The sequence below is a fragment of the Micrasema longulum genome, unplaced genomic scaffold (assembly GCF_059751315.1).
Source record: "Micrasema longulum isolate JH-2025_06_02 unplaced genomic scaffold, ASM5975131v1 h1tg001527l, whole genome shotgun sequence".
NCBI classification, from domain to species: Eukaryota; Metazoa; Arthropoda; class Insecta; order Trichoptera; family Brachycentridae; genus Micrasema; species Micrasema longulum.
This window is the reverse complement of record NW_028278710.1, coordinates 239,230-245,272: the sequence shown is the minus strand read 5'-3', so window position 1 is coordinate 245,272 and position 6,043 is coordinate 239,230.

The following is a 6,043-nucleotide window of genomic DNA, read 5'->3' as shown; positions in this document are numbered from 1 at the left end:
CAAATCGCGAGCACTAAAAAATATGGCGTTTCGAGAGTAGGTACTGTAACTTTACCCAAAAATTAAACAAAAATAGTTACTACATTTTCTTTCTTATAGTTTGTGAAATAAAATCTTTTCTAAAAAAATAAAGCATGGATCCAGTAGTTTTCATTTTTAATGGTTGACTAAAAGTTGATCAATAGTTTTTTGTGTCGTTTAATTACATACTCTTGTTTTATGTATTTTATAAGGTTTATGACTTAAAAATGAGTAAACTATGGTTTTTAAACCAAAACACTAGACTATTTTGGTAAGCGTTTGTTATTTACTACTGTTGTTATTTAGTAAGCAAGCACTTAGGAAGGTCGGTACTTGATTTTTTTTTTTGGAATTTCAAAAAACGAATTGTAATAATGTTCAAAACAAAATCCTATCCAAGTTAAAAAATTTTACTCGGAGAGGATCATTATCGTTCGCGTCCTCAACAAGAATAGTCTCATTTTAGAAAGCTCTGGAGAGATTATTACCAAATTTTAGTGAAAATAAGCTAAGAACTTCACAACTTCAATTCTTCTTCGCTGTTTTTTCAACAAACATCTGAAAATGGGCTGCGATCCTTGTTGCGCGCCGTGTTGCGGGAGCGGCTGCCCCATCCCTTGTCTTCCCTGCTGTCCCAATCCCCCGAAGCCCTGTCCCCCGTGCAGGCCCCCGGCTTGCGTCACCATCTTCAGCTGCTACACCAAGGTATAAATTCTTCTTCATCGCCCCTGAATTCGCGATGAAGACCCGCAGACCCACATAATCAAGACTCAAAAATGTACTCAGAATAACCAGTTTTCGATAAAATGAAAAAAAATAAAAGTTAAAATCCGCAATAAAATCGAATGACTTATTTGTATCAAAATTGAAAATAAATTGCAATTTACACGTGTGAAGTTCATTCAGTGTTTTATTTATTTTCTTTTTAAAATTTTTATTTTATTTCTGTAAAAATATTTCATTGTAATGGCGGCTTTTGCAGATATTTTTAGGCAAAGATGTATTTTAAGAATCAAATCTTCAATACTTATTTTGAAATTCCAAGCAATTATATTTGGGAATAAAAAAAAATGCTTTAAAACAGCAGAATCTCTTACATTGTTGCCAAAAGTAATATTTTCTACAATAACGTATGATTTTATTGTTATGTTACCCATCATAAGCCGCGGGTGCTTGGTGCCACATTTAGTGTTTACATATCTAATGGCTAAAGTTTGTTATTTGTTTAATATTTCAGTTGTTATTTTTGTAGAATAACTGTTCTCATATTCGCATATCGAATCTAAATTTTAACATACAGGGGAAAAATAAAACTAAATTGATATAAATCGCGAGGAAAACTAGAAAATTAACTTGCGTAATTTGTATTATACTAAGCAATCAAGTTTGGCAATAATGTACCTCTTTGGTCATTGGTAAGTTTGACCTAGATTTATTTGAAGCACACAGAGTAGGTACCTATTAATTCGCCAATTAATTTGAGGCATTTTCGCATTCCAATTTTTTCATTTAAATTTCCCAAGTATCAAAAGTGTGGCAATACGAAAACGTCATAATTCCAATAAATTTACTTTTTTATATATAGGTAAGTACTGAATTTTTTTTTTTAAACTTCGAACATCTATATATAAATAAATTGCAACCTAAGATTGCAACAGAGAGAAAACATTTTTGAGAAGAGGATGTGGAGGTCTAGGCATTTATAGGGCTTATGATCTGTCATTGGCTGGTATAAACCAGTGGCTACTTTACACAATGTGAAACTATCACCATTTTGCCTATGTTTGAACATTCACACTTTCTCAACTTCTTCATCTGGAAAAATTTAAAAGAATTTTCAGGCGCTGTCTAGTAGGTGAAATAATTCAGCCAGGTGAATTTCATCCACATCAATAAAGGTTTCAGTTTTTGTCGTTTACAAAAGTAAACAGATCTATTATTATAGGTACGTCAGTACATTTACCTTAATGAGCTGGAAAAATATAATAAATCTAACAAAAATGCCCTTCATCAGGTTTTGAAAATATTCATGGATCTGTTCATGCATAATTACAGTACATCGATGATTTTGAGTGATCGCGTTTTTCAAAATCTCTGCTTTGTTAGTTTAGTATTTAAGAATGTTTTTGAAATGACCCAAAAATAAATTTACAACATTTTTTTTTTTGGTAGCATTTTTTAATTATCTGAGGTGAATCTGATAGAGGAACATTTGTTTTTTCACACTCGTCTGACTAATGAGCTGGACAATCAGTAAATTTATTGTAATGAGGAAGTTTAGCAGTTAATGGTCTGACATACATTCCTAACTTGCTATACATGCCCTTCGGTTGTGTCCGCTTTTGACATGACCAGATTTAAGATTTTGGTTTATCTGATAATGCCATGCCTTTCTTGGTCATCCTCGTCCTAAGTTACCATTCATTCTCGCCATATATATCGGTTTTACCATTCTTTCTTCAAGACCAAACCATCTCGTAATCTTAAATTATACATATCTCAGCATTTACATAACTCAATATAACTTAACATAAGTAACTTATCTTTTTTAACGTCGATATGATGTGTGGGCATGTAAGAATGCTCTGGTTTAGTGTAGCACCCTGATTATATATTTTTTTTATTTAACTTTTTGTACATGTTATTTGTACATTGGCAAATGGCAATTTCTTCCTACCAACCAATAAAATAAAAGCTTTATTTTTATAATTCAAGTTACAGAACATATTCAATAGAAAAAAATATTAAAAAGCTAAAGATATATTAAAATATAAATAAACGTAATAAATTTACTAAATGGGAAAAAGGAAAAAAGGAGGAAAGAGTAAAGGAGGAAAGATTAAGGAAGAGAAAAGAGATGTTTCTACAGACGTGATTTAAACAGTATAGTAAATATATCCTTTGACTATGGGTGTAACAGTTGATTAAAAAATAAAATAAAGAAAAACTAATAGTGTAACAATAATTTTTATTACAACATAATTTAGAACAATACCTAAAAATCATTTTATACAAATTTACAAAAAAGATCATCAAGAAATTGACAGAAGGGTAAAAGTGAACATATTTACTCGAGAAGGAAATAAAGAGTATTAATTAAGATTATATCTTTTTTAAGTCATTTCTGCATGCAAAGATGATTATATTGGAAGATGAGCTTCGCTCCAAGTTGATTTATCAAGTACATAATGCATAATTTAAAAAAATATACTAATGTATTAAGTCGACATATTGAATATATTTTTTAAATTTTAAACAATTCATGTTCATTCAGATTGTACGCCAAAGACTAGATCTAATTATGTACCCGTTGTCTCCTGGAACAGAGATCTGGGCATCAAAATCTTCAAGCAAAATTTGCCCACATTTTCTTGCTTTTACAGATTTCAGGGCTTGAAATTGAATGTGCCTTTTACTTTTAGAATTACCAAAAATTATCTTTGGACACATAATATCGAGAAAAAAGAAGCATAAATATATGTTTGTGTGAACGTTTTAAATGGGATGTTGTTTGCCAATTTTTGTTTAACACGTTTGCTATCCACTATGGCCGTCAAACCGTGTCTCTCATTCAGAAAATGACATTGGTAGTGAAAACGCGGCTAAAGCCTGCGTGAAGCTGAAGTAATTATATGGTAGGAGATATTGTGTCCCTATAAAAAGACAGACAGCAACAAAAGTGGCCCAGTATGTTAGTCAAATAAGATTTACTTCAAACCGTCAACTATGGTCCAATTGAAAGTTAAATATTAAAAAAAAAGAAAGTTATGATATATGTTCACACCTTGCTAGAAAGAACCTTTCCGAAACATCTAGATGTAGGTTCTGCAGTGCAGATGAGGAAACACCTATACACATTTTATGAGAATGTGATGCTTTACATCATAAAAGAAGCCTCATTCTCGACTGGTTAAACCCGAGTATGTTAAAGAGCTTGCCCCCTACCTAATAGCCTGATACTTTACGGATTTGGTCTTGGAGAGGGAGATTTAGCAAAATGAGAACTCTCGCCGTCCACACAGTAGCCAGGCTCTTTATAGACCTGGGTTTGGAGAGCGAGAACTGTTCACAGGGACCCGTCACAATAGATCTTCACAGGTCGCAGTGATGTCAGGAGCTTAAAGCATAGCACTGACCCCCTCTAAAAATAAGAATAAGATGCATGTTCATATGAGAAAAGTGTCCGCAAACGTGTTAAATACTACGCTGTTCTAGTTTTTCGCTAGCCTGTACATCCCCTACATGTTTCGTGACAACCTTTCTTTAAATTGTTATTAAAAGTTTGACAATTTATTTACTATCCAAATGCTGTGCTATAATATTGTCGAAAGCAGCCCATCTTGGAGTGTCGATATTTAGTACAAAATATAACTATTTACTATATTGTACTTTCTTTAAGAAATCATCCAAGCGGTTTAAAAACTGGTTGACTGCCAAGGAATAGGTAACCATGTTTAGGAAGTTATTCCAGTCTGAAACCGCTCTGCTGGATAGGAAGAATTTTTAGGGTTGACGTGAAATCGGGGAGGATTGAACGATCAGTAATAACCCTGCAAATGGTTGTTTGAATTAATACATCAATCATAGATTGTCTATGGAAACAATAATTCATAAAATCTACATTGTTTTTCTTCACTCTTAAGAATAACAAACATAATTCAGATGCCCCGAGAGAGCCTTAACCCGAGCAGCTTCTAGATCTGGTTCAGTCGAATTTAAGTATGTATATGCGCTAGTTGGTGAAAGGATTTTCTGGATGTATCTGGTGACGTCCACATGCTCCACTTAGGAGCGAACGAGGAAAAACAAAATGTTTTCAAATAAATTAAATCAAGTGAGACTTTCTGACCAACTAGAGATACATTTGGGTAACGTTAAAGGTAATGAAAAATTATTTGCACAAATATTAAAATTTAATATTTATACAACCAATAACATCATGGAATGTGAAATTTTCAAACAATTTTTTTTATTTAGGCATTTAATTTTATTCAAAGTGTGCTTTTTGCCTAAAATTAAATCTAAAATAAATTACTAGATAATTTTATAAATAATACACAAAATTAAAATTTTATACTAAAATAACCTTAAAATTACAAAAAATTTCAAAGATGAATTTCAGAACTTTGATTTACAATGTGGGGTGTTATTTTTATTTATTTGTGATGATAATTGTTGCAATATTCATTCATAAAATAATTTAGGGGTTAAATCACATAAAACATAATAAAATTTAACCAAAAACTCCATACAAATATGTAACTAGAAGTAAAGAAAGATAAAATTACCAATGAAGAGAAAAACAGAGTCTCAAAACTCAATGTGCAAGGAATTTAAACTGTACAATGAGTTATCTGAAGAAATAAAAGAAACGTAAAGTGTTGAAATATTAATCAATTTAAAAAAATACGTTCTTGATAAATTTTGATATAAATTTTACAATTTAATATTACTATTAATTAAAGTTTAAAAATACACTGGAACAGTGGTCGGCAAACCGTGGCTCCCAAGCTGCATCTTTACCCACTTGAGCATGGCTCACACGACCCAAGTTTCACTCTTCACTTATTTTGTCAACGGGTCGTAATGAAGTACTTTTAGGATTATTGCCACTGAAAGGTCAAACACGCGGCGAGGATATTGCAAATGCTGTCATTACATGGAGAGAAACACCGATAAAATTGTTTCAATTTCAACAGATGGGACAAAAAGTATGACCGGAAAGAGAAAAGGTTCTGTTTCTATCATCATACTTGTTTATCGTTGCATCTGTCACCAAAAAGCGCTTTGTGCGAAGACATCTCCAGAAGAAATTCAATATTTTGGAATTGGTAATCAAGGTTGTCAACACAATTGGTCAATTGTCTCCAATTCAAAGAATTTTCAGTTGAAATAGAGAGAGAATACGCAAATCTTCTATGACAAACTGAGGAAACCTTTTTATACGAAAAAAAATTTGGCTCGCAAAAGATTTAAATTTATTTCAAAAGAGAGGGAAAACATTTTTCAGAAGGGAATATGG